Below are 15,429 nucleotides of genomic sequence, written 5' to 3' on the forward strand. Positions count from 1 at the left end.
AACCAGCTTTCTGACCTTTACACAAGAGAAAGTGAATAACCTCCTTCTAACAACTAAATCAGGATCTCCCAATAATCCCTGCTACCGCCACTCTACATCTAGTTTCAGAAAAGATCAGTTCCCTTTTCGCTCCCCTCTTAACCCCTTCCACGCTGATGACGAGCTGGGCTCGTCATGAGGTAGCCTCCTGCTACGCTGATGATGAGCCCAGCTCGTCACGTAACATGCGCTTTTAAAAATCTCCGCGTACAAGCGGAATTCCGCCCGCACGCATGCGGTTAAGCAAAATAGTCAAGTCAGGGACTTTCCCCTGTTCTTAGAAAAAGGCATGTATCAGACCGGCTTTAAAAAAGCCCACCCTAGATCCAGCTGAGTTTAAAAACTATTACCCGATATCGTGCCTTCCAATAGCAGCAAAAATTCTTGAAAAATCATTAAACAGTGAGTTCATCCATCATCTTGACTCCAACAATCTTTTAGATCCCAGCCAGCACGGCTTCTGACCACGTCATTCCACGTAGGCGGCCCTGATAATGGCCACGGAGGAGGTTTGCAGACAGGTGGATCGGGGGGGTGGGGGCAGGGCCGTCCTTATCCTACTAGACCTATCAGCAGCATTTGACACTGTGAATCATGTGGTGTTAGTGCTGCGGCTGAAGGCAGTGGGGTTTGGGGAGACGGCTCTGTCCCTCCTCTCCTCCTTCCTAGCTTTCAGAGAGCAGAGGATACACTGGGACAATCTATAATCTGAAATTTTCCATCTCCCGTGTGGGATACCGCAGGGGGCGGTACCCCACACGACCCCTATTTAACATCTATGTCACACAATTGGCCAGACTCATCAGAGAGCATGGTTTAACTCTGGTCTCATACAGGGATGACTCTCAGATTGTCATATCCATATTATAAAATTCAAAGGCTACAGCCAACAGCTTCCATAACTGCCTGACTGAAATCATGAGCCGGATGAATCAAAACTTTCTTAAAATTAACACTGATAAAACAGAGGTCATGGAGTTTGGTAAGGGCCTAACCCTGTGGAATCAAACATGGTGGCCAACAGAGGCGGGAGAGTGTCCCTGCCCTAACAATTGAGGCTAAGAATCTAGGAGTGATCATCAATAATCAGCTAAACTTTGCAAGCCAGATCAATCACCTAACGTCCTCATGTTTCTTTAGACTGAAGATCTTATGCAAGATCCTACCTTTCATCCTACAAGAACTCAGGAAAACTGTGGTAGTAACCCTTATCCTTTCCAAAGTAGACTATTGCAATAGACTTTTCCTGGGCATTGACAACGCAGATGACTAAACTATAATTTTTACAAAATGCAGCTGCGCAACTACTATTAATTATTCCCAAAGGTCACCCTAGCTCTGCTAGTATAAGGTCCCTACATTGGCTCCCCACTCAACAATGAGTGAAATTGAAGGCCCTCTGTCTGGTTCACAAGGCACTGTATGGAGGAGGTGCTGTGGATATTCAGAAATTGTTTCTATGGTATTCACCCACTAGATATCTTAGATCTAACAATGCGGGTCTTGTACAAATTCCAAAAATCCGCACAGCAAGATGGGGAGGCAGGAGTCTATCCTACTGTGCAGCTAAACTGTGGAACAAGATGCTGGTTGCTATGAGGCTGCAGCCAAACAGAAACACTGAACAAATCCCTATTAGTACCACACAATGGATTGTTATTTATATACCACCATAACTCAAGAAACCCTTACAAAGGCAAACCACATTTTAAATTCAAAATATGCAAATGAACAAAATGGTCTTATCAAATTTATACAATTTATTCCATACAGTATGAAATATAATTTGCAGATTACAGTGCCACAATATGAAATTTAAAAAATGTGTCAATACACATCAATAACAATAAAATACAGTTTATACAGACAATAGAAAACAAGTTATCGAGAGACAGTTAAAAACAAGTTGTCGACGCAGCGTTTCGGTTTTCGTAATAACACCTTCATCAGGACAAGGTTCTATTCAGTAAAGAAAACATAAAATTAGATACAATAGTCACATAATTCTTTTTACATATTTATTTCCCTATCTACATTGCTTCAAAATTATCATGATATAATGATAAGAACATCTCTTAAACTAAACAGTGTATCAGGGCACATTATTTCAGTGGTTTCCGGGTTTTTGAGTTATGTCAGGTCGCAAAAAATAGTTAAAAACTATATGAGCTAAATTATATAACTACAATGGCATATTCCTAGATGTATTTATTCATTGTACATACCTTATTGGTAAAAACTTTTCATTAAATTTGAAATATGTTCCTCTGTTATCAATTCGAGGGGCTTTTCATAAACCTTCAGGACACCTCCTTCTATTTAGGTGTATCTTTTCATAGAAAGAATTTTGATTACATCTTCCGACACAGATACCTTTGTGGAAAATAGACCATTAAACTCTCTCAGTATTCATTCTAGTAATTGTTCAATCTCCACCTTTTTTTTTAAATTGGGTCTTTATTTAATTCAACTAAAATACAATGGATTACCTAAAATTTTCGATGTATTCTTTTGTTTAGAGGGCAAGGGAGCCACCGTATTTTGGAGATTTCGAAGTTCTCTATAGAAATTAATTTTAAAAACACGGTTTCCTTAGTCCTTTTCATTAACAGGAAATTGGTCATCTAGTACTAAAGTGCTGGAGTACACTTACCCTTAAAAGCAGGGATTCAGCCTAGGGGACTGCGCATGACTGGATTTGACAATGCTTGCGTTGTATCCCTCAATAGTTCATAGGAGCGGTCTTTTTCAATTCACCAACTCTAAAATAAAAGCATGCTTGGTGTCATGCAATTAATATAATGCGGCACACTATTCTCAAGCCCGCATTTAATTTAAGAAACAAAGCGCATCTAATCAATTCAAGGCAAATGTTCTTGTTAGCCCTATTATGTTGTCTTAGGCTAATTGAACTGGTAGGGCATATTTTAGCTGGATTCAGTAACTCCTGTGGACCTATATATTATTTAATGCGCATCAAAAGTTTTCATTATCCAAACTTCTTGTACAGACACGGTAATCGTCATAAGCATAAGTCTTATTTATAAAAGATAGCCGTGATATTTAACTCACTGCCTATCCTGATATGCTCAACTTTTACAATTTTCGGGGTAACCATCACCCCATATCCTAACTAGTTAACTCTCCCATTATCTATAGGTATAATACTCATACTGGGCATAAGTTTTAAGTCTTATTCTGAATTTTGAAAGATCGCAATCATATTTATACGACCGCCTGTCCCGCTAAATTAGACCTTTAAAAGTTTAGAAATAACAATAGCCACATAACTTTAAAGATAGTCTCTCCCATTCTCTATAGTCATAATGCTAACTCCCTGCTTCATTAGAAGTTACCAGCGAAAAGCTCTATGTGGGTCGGGCTTACCTTTCTGTTGCTATTCGGCATCCCTGCTCCTCTTGCACCTCGTATCGTCGGACTGTCCGTGAGCAATGCTCGTTATTGTTTCTTTATATACCGGCAAGAAACGCGCACTTTTCCTAAGTCTCGCGATATTTGTTATAGGGGTAGGTCCCTACCTTGTACGTGTCAGATGTGCGACGTACGTATTGAACTACCATGGTAGTTCTTTACAATTGCGGGCTTCATCTTGAATTCCCGCGCTGGCAACCATTGAATAAAGTATTTTCCTACAAATGTCCCCTCAAGAGATATAGAATTTTACGGGGACTCGAAAAAAAGGGGATTTTTTATTATTAGTTAACCATTCTCATTTCTTCCCTATTTGTACTTTTCCCACGTTACCAGTGATTTAAGCGCATCAAACGTGATATGTTACTCGCGGATAACTCAGAATTCCCGCACATTCTAATACTTATGGTCACTCGACATTTATAATAATCAAGGTGATTTAAGACTTATTCACCATTCGCCTACGATATTTACACTTCCTGTTAGTTGATAGAAATGACATGGAGTTTACACTACCTGTCAATGTGAGATACATACCAAACAGGCAGCATTTCAGGAAACTGCTCAAAACCTGGTTGTTTCCCTCCAACTAAGTGCAGGATCAAACTGAGCAGCTCCTCCCCACACCTCCCTAGCGCCAAGACGCCATGGCAATCGAGCACTTTATAAATCTACTTTACCTTTACCTTTTACTTTATATCTTACCCTCTCTGCTCCCAGGAAGAGATACAGGACCTCATGCCGCAATGGCTGCAATGGTGACCTGGTGCTTTCAGTAGCCGAGGTGCTCACGGCTCCATAGCAGAGGTGTCAAACTCTACGACAGGGCCACTGCCAGATTCAGACCCCTGCTTAGGGTTTTGACTGGCAGAAATTACATTTATCTCAACGTCACGTCCTTTTTTGTTGTCATGCCATCCAGAGAGTTCACAAACTGAATCTGATCGGCGTCTGGGATGAATGTGGTAATATTGTTATATATATTAGTGCTTTACTTAACCATGTATAGATACACACATTGATGCTTTCGGGCATAAGACACTTTTAGCAATGAGAAAATATCTTTACGGTGCTTTTATGTCAGATGTTTGGAAAAAAACATTCTAATATATGTGCTTAATTTCAGTTGGTTTTAGACTAGCAAGTGTTGTATTCCTCTAACTACACAGAGTACAAGTCCTAAACAAGGCAGGCCAATAAAACAACAACAAGGAGCACTTACAAAGCCCCGTGCAGCTGGGACCAGTGAGGTGGGAGGGAACCAAGCTGTGTAAAGGCTGCAATGCCCATACAGGAGGAGGGGCCATCACACGCTGTACCATGTGATGGCAACCAAAATGTTCTCTGAGTGAAATCGGCAGAAAGAGAGCTAAGCAGAGAAAGGAGGGACATTTGCAGAAATACACTAATATCAAGACAGAATTCGTTAATGACACATGAAAAAACAATGGCAATTACTGGGTCTGCCAGAGACCATAGAAGAGGATACAACAGGTCTTACAGACAGCGCACGCGCTGTCGAGCCTCGACCTAAAAATGGTCAGAGTAAATGCGATGGGCTGAAAAGTGTTTGGTTATCTCAGTGGTAAAGCTTGGCATGTGCATAGTGTAGAAAGAAGGGAGTGGGCTTATTCAAAAGACAGCTACCTGGCACTACTACTCACATCGGCTGTCGCAGGTATGATTTATGGCTACCAGGGGTCACCACATTAAACAGCCTTAACGTAACACCGTGCACCTTGCAGACAGTAACAGCTCCCATGCGCCTCCAGGCTCCGTTTTGTTTCCAGTAACTTGTTGACATGTTCTTGCCTCCCGTTTGAATCTTACCTCGCAGTGTGGGGCAGTCCTGCTGTCTGGCCACCTTTTTATTTATTTATTTATATATCTATCTGTATAGCACAGACATTACCCAAATGTGCTAAAGCGCTTTACAGTTTAAATATTTTGTCACATGGAAGTTACAATACTATCAAAAGTCATTACAAAGGTATCATTACAGAAAAACAAGAGGCACATTTATCAGTTAAATGGCTGAGGCAGTGTAGATGTCAGTGCCAAGAACCAATGTCTTAGTTAAAACATTGTTGTAGGAGAAGGGCTTTCAGGTCCAAACTTTGGCTGGCCAGGACCTTATGCCAAAAAGTACCTAAGAGGCACTTTTGCCACGCCCACCCCCAAACCTATACTTTAAAAACAAAACTTGTTGAGGCTGGTGCAGATGTCCTGGGGTGTTCCCTTAATGGACTTTGGGAGTTATAAGCCTTGAAAAATGAGCTTGAAATCCACTGTTTACAGTTGTTTTAGCTTATTTCTCTGCCACTGTGTGATATCAGCCCCTCACCGCGTGACTGTATGAAAGTAGCCGATATTGTGTGTCACATGGTAGCACTGTATGAGTTGGCAATTCTGCAGGTCCTTTTTGAAAGTCACCAGTGTGGTTGTAGTTCAACGATTTAGAGGTATTGAGCTCACAATTCTAATTGCACTACTTGAGAAAGATTGTGCCATGAGACATTCCGGTTTAAAATATTAGGGCTCTAGCAGGATTTTTTGCAGTGTTTCACTATGATCTAGTGCCACCTTATAGGTTGAGTTTGTCTTCCAGGTAATTGGGAGTGAATGTGTGCTTAGCTTAATGGGTGGTGCAAGCAGTCTTGAAAATAGCTCTGACTTCAATTTGGAACCAGCCTAAAAGTCAGCTTAGGAGTAATGTGTTCATTCCTTTTGGCTCCATAGACTAACTGTGCTGCTGAGTGTAGGATCGGTATAGGGTGGTGTGATGGGTTTTGCAGAGAGCAGTCAAGAGAGAGTTACAATAGTCTATTTTGGAGAGCACTAGTGCACGATCATGAAACTTCAGCTCTTGCTCTGGAATGTAACGTGGATTCCCAGGGAAGACAAAGGTCAGAGTGCACATGTCTGGCAATGGTGCTGACTGTAGAAAGGAGGTTGAGTCTTTTGTCTAGGATGATGCCTACAAATATGGCACCCTCAACAATGGTGGGATTACTGTTTTGGATGCTCTGTGTGTACATTCAGGATTGAAATAGAAGTCTTGATTTTGAAGGGGTGATGAGAAGAAATTCAGTTGTAGGAGGGTTTGGTTTTATATGACGTGAGGTCAGCCAGTTGTGAACAATTGACAAGGAGTGAGATGTTGTTTGGTGAGGAGACCTTTACATACACTTGTGTATCATCTGCACATTGATGATAGAAGATCCCTGCCTTCTTAAGGAAGAATCCAAGCTGCTCAATGTATAGGCTGAATAGGGTTGGTGCAAGACCCCTGGGCGACCCTTCATTCAACCACAGTCAGTGTAGAGAGATAGTCATCAATTGTTATCCTCTGTGCCCTGTCCATGAGGAATGAAGAAAACCATTGAAGGGCCATGCTATCATTGCCCATTCGATTTTGTAGTGTGTCAAGGAGTGAGTGATGGTTGACCATGTCGAAGACTGATGATAGGTGGTCAAGAAGAGTCCTCTTTTTCAGAGGACTGTGGACAGAGGTGTTGTCTTTCACCCAGTGAGCCACCAACACAAGAGGCAGACAGAGGGGTATGTGCCAAATGCTCCCAGCACAGCGCTAATGGTGCTATATGGCTCATGTCGGCCATATCTGCTTCTGGTACCACCTTGGTAGACCCCTGCCTGTCTCTCTCCCATCAGCATGAGGACGGCAGCCATCCTGTAAGTTACTAATGCATTGAACAAAAAGAATAAAAAGGGCTTACTGAAACTTCTAATGCAAATAAAACCTTTAAAAGTTATCAAAACTTGTATTATTGCAGTCAGGGCTGCCATGGCTTGCAGGTTGGGGTGGGGGTAGCAAGGGGAGGGGTGTCATGCAGGGGAGGTTTAATTTAATAGGAAAAATAATTTTGAAAAATTGCCCGCTCTGTCCCACATTTTCTCCGGCAGGAACAGGAAGCAGGCAAACAGGGCCAGACTGGGAACTGAAAGCAGCCCTGGCAAATTTCTGCAGACCAGCCCCCATCTGGTGCATAGCAAGCGAGCGTAGCGAGCGAGCCCGCCAGTTACTAGGGGGGTTTGGATAATTTTGGAAAACGACAGACCAAAATGGTGAATTTTGCAGCACATTTTTCATTACATATTTAGTTGTATCAACTTTCAAAGCACAGTAAATAGTAGATGATTACCTTAAAGGGCACCAGGTTACCCACCAAGTCATATGTACCCATAGACATTCTTTCAGAGAGCACCAAAAATAGACACAAGTAGTGAATCAGAGAGAACAAAGTAAAAGTGAGACCAGCCCCCCACATGGTTTGTAGCGAGGAAGCGCAGTGAGCAAGCACTACTAGGGGGATTTTGGGGGGTTGAATTGTCCCCCCCAAGAAAATTTGAGAGACAGAAAGGCCAAAACTAACAATTTTTCATTACATGTTAGATTTTTAACTTTTAAAGCGTAGTAAATTGTCACTCATGTTGTCACATATGAGCACACAGGCCACCGACTGAGGCCAGAATACTGTGGAAATGTTGCACATAAGCACCAAGGCTCTGACCCAGGCCTGGTCACACCACCAGGCCGGTAAGCATGCAAACATCACACATAAGCACCCACGCCAGTAAGCATGGCATTGTCACACATGAACCTCCAGGTCACTGAGGCCATAAACTATGGAAATAGCACACATAATTAAGCACCCAGGCCAGAAAACATGGAAACGTCACACATAAGCACCCAGGCTGACAGAAGGCTTGGAAATGTCTCAAATGGCACCCTGGCCAGAAAGCATGAAAAATTAACACGAAGGCCCTGGCCTTGACATGACACATCTTTAAATAGCCTACTTAAGTGGGTGGCACAATAAGTGTTTCAGGCCCACTAGCAGCATTTGATGTACAGTCCCTGGGTACATATAGAACCACATTTCTAGGGACTTACAAGTAAATTAAAATTGCCAATTCGGTGTAAGCCAATTTTACCATGTTTGAAAAGAAAGAGCGCAAGCACTTTAGCACTGGTTAGTGGTGGTAAAGTGCACTGAGACCTAAGAGCCAACAACAATTGCTTTTTTTGATGTAAAATAAAGCAGGTGAAACCGGATTTTAATTTGGAGGAATCTGAGGCCAACAGGGACTTATCTAACCTTGTCTCAGCAGTCAGTATGAACAATATGTATCTAAAAAATATTTTACACGTGCTAATGTCATAGATAATTCCTGTGGGGTAAGGGGATGTTAACACACATCACTAATCCGGTCTTTTGTTACAGTAAAGTGAATCCTTCATCATCGTTCGCAGCCCACCTAAGTGTTTCGGCAAAAAAGTCTGCTAAAAATAGAATGTCTGAGTCCTTGATGTACCACAAGCAGCGGCCCCAGCCAGCAGCTGCCACCAAGTGGTTAGAAAAATACAGCCATCTTTGGAGTGCAGAGAAAACATATGATTCTACAACACCACCTACAGTGCCAGCCCTGCACAATACAACCTCCCACACTGACCCACTCCAATTCCACACACCACCTACTGTCCCAGCCCTACACAATACAACCTCCCACTGACCCACTCCAATTTCACACACCACCTACTGTCCAAGCCCTGCACAAATCAACCTCCCAATGACCCACTCCAATTCCACACACTACCTACTGATCCAGCCAGCACAATGCCAACTCCCGCTGACCGACTCCAATTCCACACACCACCTACAGACCCAGCCCTGCATAATACCACCTCCCGCTGACCCACCCCAATTCCACATACCACCTACTGTCCCCGCCCTGCACAATACCACCTCCCGCTGACCAACTCCAATTCCACACACCACCTACACTCCCAGCCCTGCACAATACCACTTGCCGCTGACCCACCCCAATTCCACACACCACCTCCTGTCCCAGCCCTGCACTATAACACCTTTGAAACATGTGCAGCAGTTACCGTTAATTACCTAAACTGCCCATTTTCATAACTGGCATTGCTTCAGTAGCTTTGCTCCTACCACCATCACACTTCCTGTTGTTTCACATCTAGCCTTTTTATGGCTTTCTCACACTCCTTCCAACACGTCCAGGATCCTTTCCAGGCCCTCCACCCTGATACTACTCCTCCTGCCCTCCCTTTCCCCTGCTCGGTCTAATCCTACCTCCTTTTTCACTGTCTCCTCCTTTTTCTCTTCCTCGTTTTCTTTGAGGCCCCTTCGTGCTCCAGCTCTGATTCCACTACTACCTCTGTCTGCAGTCCTCCGCCTCCTTTTAACTTCCTGCTACATGTGCCATCTACTGCTTTCCTTCCACACCTACTCCCTCACTGACTCTACAAAATCCCCATATCCCCTCTTCCTCAGAGCTACTCTCTGACATGTTCAGTGTCTCCACTTCATTCCACCCTTCACCCCTCACAGTCTGCCTTAGCTCTTTCTGTCTTTTTCATGACTTCATCACCCTGGCCTGTACATCCGACAAGACTTCCTCTCCTCCCAAATGCTCCACTGATGGATTCTTCCATGTATATCTCCATTCCCCCACTGACTGTTCTGCCTTTACCGTGCCTTGCCTCTGCCTTCTTTCATGTACCTACGCACCCCATCCTCCTCTTGGTCCAAAATCAGTCATATTGTCACTGCCTTCTCCCCCTCTAAATGTTCTAATGCCGTCCCCACTCCTGTTTCTTCCTTTCCCCTCATCCTTCCTTCTGACACGGGCCAAGCCCTCTTCCTTTAGCCCCTGCCACTTCTACTCTTGCTTTTCATCCATCTAATCTCTCCAACCACCTTTATACCTTCATGTGATTAGCCCTCATCGGTGCCATGACCTTCTGATCTGCCTTCATTTCTGCTAACGTAGCCATGTGCAGTAACATCAACTGCTCCACGCCCTTCACTTAGCCACTTTGCCAGCTTCACTTGTACCCTCACATCCCTCATTCTTCTAGACTCCATTATTCTAGCCTTGAGTGCAGTACACCTCTTTACACACCAGCAGCACTGCCCCCTTTTTCTCATGCAATGCCCGCTGACACTTCCCCTATGGCCCCAACTCACCAGAGACACTTTCTCAAGTCTCTTCATCCGGTGGCCTTGGGACCCTCCCCGAGCGCTCCCTTTACCGCTTCCAACTTGCAAATATTGCCTCAGTGGTGTAGTGACCTCTGCCCCCCAATTTTCCTGTCAATTCCTATGTGGTAGACCCATCCCCACCCCCTCGCCCTTTTCTCCCCTCTCCACCGATTATCTTTGTTTGCCCAGTCTCGTTTTATCCTTGGAGGCTGAGGGGCATCCCCTTCTTGTCAGTGCCCCTCTGGTACCCAAGCAACCTTGAACTCTCCACCCTCCTCCCTATTGTCCCCTCCCAATGTCGTGCACTAACCTCACGCTGCTCCCGACTCACCTAAGGGAGAGGAAAGCAGTCTCATGTTCTTGATTACTCATGTACCAGTGCTGTCTCCTTTCTTGGCAGCATGCCACAGGAATCAAAATAATCCCTGCTTCTGCCTCAGGCCTTTTTAATGATGTGACAGGAATGTGCTCATCTGGTCTAATCGGTGTCCCCACAAAATCAGACTAGGGCTACAAGCCCTTCCCCGCGAAAGCATGCCTCTTTCCGCATATCTGCTGCTTCCTACTATATATGTGTGGCTATGAACACAGAAAAGTTAATAACTTCTGTTTGATCCAGAATTCAGGTAAGTGCAAGCTGACAACAGTTTAGCTCTGCTAAAGCAGTCACTTCAATAATGGGGTCTGGGTCCCAGTTTTTATATTGATGTAGCCCAAGAGGCTGTTTCATTATGGAATTATCTATATCACATTAGAGTTATCATCAGCAAATGTGTACGTAGTGTGCATTATATTCACTCTAGAAAAATTAAAGGAGCGCGTTGCTGCAGTACAATATTAACCCTTGACCTTCAGGTTTCTTCCAGCTTAACAAAGCTAGTATATTCACCAGAAAGGGCCCATTCACAGTAACAATGGTAAGAAAGTTCAAAGTGTGCAGGCAGTGTGCAATGTGCCTCCAATAACACAGGAGTGAGCAGAAACACATGATGCCTGATATTCCCCATTAAAAAACATGCATCAGTGCATGTGAGATATTTACTTTCATGGCGTTCACAAGGTTTACACGTTTCAAATGTTAGGTGCAATTAAATGTGATTTACGCACTCACTGTAATGCAATTGTTAGCGAAATGCGTTTTTGCATCCAAAACGTAATCAGGTCTAACATATCCAATCAGCCAGTGCTTAATTTGTAAAATATGAAGTCCAGGTGCTCAAGTGTTTGTCGGAGGCCACACCTATTTTTCCCTTGCTCCATGAGTCCACCCGCATCGTCAACTGGCACTGCTAAAAGTCATATGTATCTGGTCACCACAGTACTGTTGCCACACTATGCTAACTGCACAAGCAAACAAGTGAGCAAATATTGCCTCAAGCTACGTGTGTATGAACTTTAGACACTTCCAACACAAGAAACCAGTTGCTGGACTCTATGCTTAGCAGGCGCAACTCATCATGGCACACCACAGTGATCTTAGAAACAACCAGCTCACAATTTCAAAGTGTAATTCGCCACATAATTACATTAATTGGGCCATCACCCAACTCCTAGGTTTTGGGAATCCACACCGGACTACAGAATGCACAGCTTGTTAGAAATACACATTATTCTGAGAATGAATACGCACCATTTTTAGTTACTTATAAATAAGTCATTGAGCAACGTGAACAAGTCAGCAGAACTCTCATCAATTTTCCCTGTTTGGGGTGATGAGCTCCTAACAGGAATGAAATGCAGGTAATGTCCATGCATGATATGAAATGTAGATTCCTATGGTTGCCTGTCCAAGCAGGACACAATGTTGTGAATTTGCATAATGTGCAAATGTTGCTGCATCTTCGTCTATGTAGCCTGTGAAACATAATTTTCTGAGACGGCATGCCTTCCTTTCTATACGATTATCCACCAAGCACTCTTGTTTAGTTCAAATAACACAGAATAAATGTTCATGTATCTTTAATTTCATCTGTTCATCAGGTTAGAAACCATTACTTTTTGGCAAAATCTGGATTGAAGTTGGGTATGTTACTTTTTTACTTATACTTCAATCTAGTTTAAATGAGGGCTCTTTTCTTTGGGCATTAAACGTATCAGTGTTTCACTTTTGGGTATTTCTCGCTTTTCTCTTGGTGATTAGTACTTTCTTGTTGTACTTTTCTAGATACACTTACTCGGTGTTTATAATTGTGAATATTACATATGATTTATGTTATGTAATTTTGGTTACTATATTAATTACAGCCCTGAAGAAGTCTGTATGTCATAGACTGACTAGACGAAACACGTGTTGGCTGTTATACTGTGATACATTGGAAGAAGAAAATTGATCACGAATCTGATGAACAGATGAAATTAAAGATACATGAACATTTATTCTGTGTTATTTGAACTAAACAAGAGTGCTTGGTGGATAATTGTTAATGTTTAGTCAATGACGCTGTATTAAGTAGTGGTAACCTACTTTTTCCACTTTGAGCACCAGTTATACATTAATTGCATTTACGTTTACTTACACACGCAGTGCGCTCCAGTATAACTGTTACCAGTTTAGAAAAATTCCTTTCTATACGCCCTCCATCACCCCCCATGAACGTTGACAGGCTCATTCATCTAGTCTTCATTTTAATACTAATACAGCACGAGGGCCATTTGTTGAGCAGGAAACCACCCAAATGCCTCATTCTGAATCTAATAAGTAATTTAAAGACACCGTATTTTTCCAGGCCAGGGAGTATTATTAAACACAAAACTCTTTTTACACTTATTAGAATCTTTGCATTAACAGTCATTCGCGAATGGTATATCCTCGTTCATGCAAAAATGGCCGAGGCCGCTTAGCCAAAGATATTGTAAGACTGCTGGCCTGCACTGCGCGCTAGATCAGGAAGCGAAAGTCAGATTATCAGGCCGGGGCACTGTACTTGCTTGCAGCCTGAGCTTTGCACCTGCTGCCCGGCTCCCGAGGCATGAATGCTCAGCCTCAGGGCAGGCCTCTGTCTCGTCACTCGGTCCGTTCACTCCTAAAGCTCTTATTATGTATACAACTAACATGGTGACTGTCACCATTGCACGCTCAAGGAAAAAACAGTGTTCATTTGGGCTACTGTCTACTTACAGTTTTACTGATGTCTGTGTCTGGTGGGCGCCGGGCGGCACTGCCTTTCCTATAATAGGCCTGCTGCCGGCCTGCCCGCCCTCGACTCGAAGACTTCCAACTGCTGGCGATGCCTCGTGGGGTGTGGGTGCGCCGGGGCGTGGCGTGGCATTTTGAAAACAATCTGCGCATGCTGTTGCAGCACAGCCCCTACCCTCACAGAACCGAAACCAGCCTAATCAATGTCACGTCTACCGGTAACACTAAACTAAGGACGGCTGCCGCCTGAGTCAAATTCGGATCGGATATATGGTTGGGAATTAATGTTCTCTTTTTATTATTGGCTCTCACAACCACTCTTCACGACTGCGGATGACTCGAGAGACAAGCAATACTGTCTGCAGTGGTGAGTCAGTGAGTGAAAATAAAAAATAAAATTATATTACTGACTTTGCCACAATTCCATATGAACTGCAGACTCATGGTGTAGACCCGGCCCTGATGAATAAGTGCCGGTGCTTAGCACCGGAAGGCACCGGCACAAATTAAGCACTGGTGTAGGTTATGTATAATGTGCTTGATTTGAAAGAATTAGATCGAGATAAAAACATGGTTCCATAGGGCACATTTTACACATTTTACATAAAAAAGACAAACTGATAATTAAAATAGATTTTCTGATGGCAATCCATAGCTATAGTAAACACAGGTAAACGAAAATGCCAAACGTGAAATTTGGATTTATCAGTTAGGAGGTAACTTTGATTTGAAGGGTGTAACTTGTATTAACCACTGTAAATTGAACTGTAGATAAAAAGATGCAGATTTGGTAAAAATTAACATTTGGGACCAACTGGCTGAGCATTGTTGATTAAATATTTTAAATCCCTTGGCACAAAACAGGTTTACAAATTAACCTGACCCAAATAGTGTGACGAGTGAATTAATTAGAATGGTGGCGGTGCTTGTTCTGCACCACTGGTCAGATAATGAGATCCATCCCCACCAGCCTTTCCATGCCTGTTCAACCATCATGAAAAGGCTGGTGGGGATGGACATTGATGGGGCCCGTAGCGGGCCCACCTTCCCACCTTGCCCATTCCTATGGTGCCCCCTACATATCCCTGCACCATGGGACAGGCACTGCATGGTGCCTGTCACATAGTACAGGGATATGTAAAACATCCCTTTATAACATTGCGATGGGTGCTGCCGCCAGCAGCATCTGCAGCAATGTTAAAGGTGGGTGATGCGACGGCCACGGTGGAGGTCTCATCCTAATTCCTATTTTGGGACTGCCACCTTGCTGGCGGGTGGTCCCAAATAGGAGACGATGGCAGACCGACTGAAGTCCGTCCGCCATTGTAATGAGGGAGATAGATTTTAAAAAGAGGACTGTGAGCATTTTTTGGCTCGAGACTTCACAACTGACCGGCAGGCAGTGTGGATATTTGAAATACCAGATAGACATGGTTTCTACGATAGATTGACCACTTCGTATGAGAGAAGGGACGGTTTTGTGAACTCTGGCACCACTCAGGCGCCATTCAGGCGCAGCTCGAGGTTGATATATACATGACCTTTAGAGTAGGTAATAATTATTGTTCCTTTGCCCTCGTCTTGAGGAGGCCGAAAAGATTACAAAGGCTGAAACGCGTACATGTCGATGACATTCACTTTGGAGGAGTCCTCACTAATTTTAAATGAGTGAGATATAAAAAGCGTTTTGTGACACAAGGGAGCTATGTAAAGGGTATTGTTTTGCCTCTGTGCACACATCTTTAGACTACCTCCGAGAGGACCGCCCAAAATAAATGGGTAGACACTAGT

General features: G+C 43.4%; 1 protein-coding gene across 1 annotated transcript in view; it reads left to right on the forward strand.

The window, feature by feature from the left end:
* LOC144781303 (sodium/potassium/calcium exchanger 4-like) overlaps positions 1 to 15,429 on the forward strand; it is a 492,418-nt gene that overhangs the window by 249,751 nt on the left and 227,238 nt on the right. The window lies entirely within an intron of this gene.

The sequence above is a fragment of the Lissotriton helveticus genome, chromosome 9 (genome assembly GCF_964261635.1).
Source record: "Lissotriton helveticus chromosome 9, aLisHel1.1, whole genome shotgun sequence".
Taxonomy (NCBI): Eukaryota; Metazoa; Chordata; class Amphibia; order Caudata; family Salamandridae; genus Lissotriton; species Lissotriton helveticus.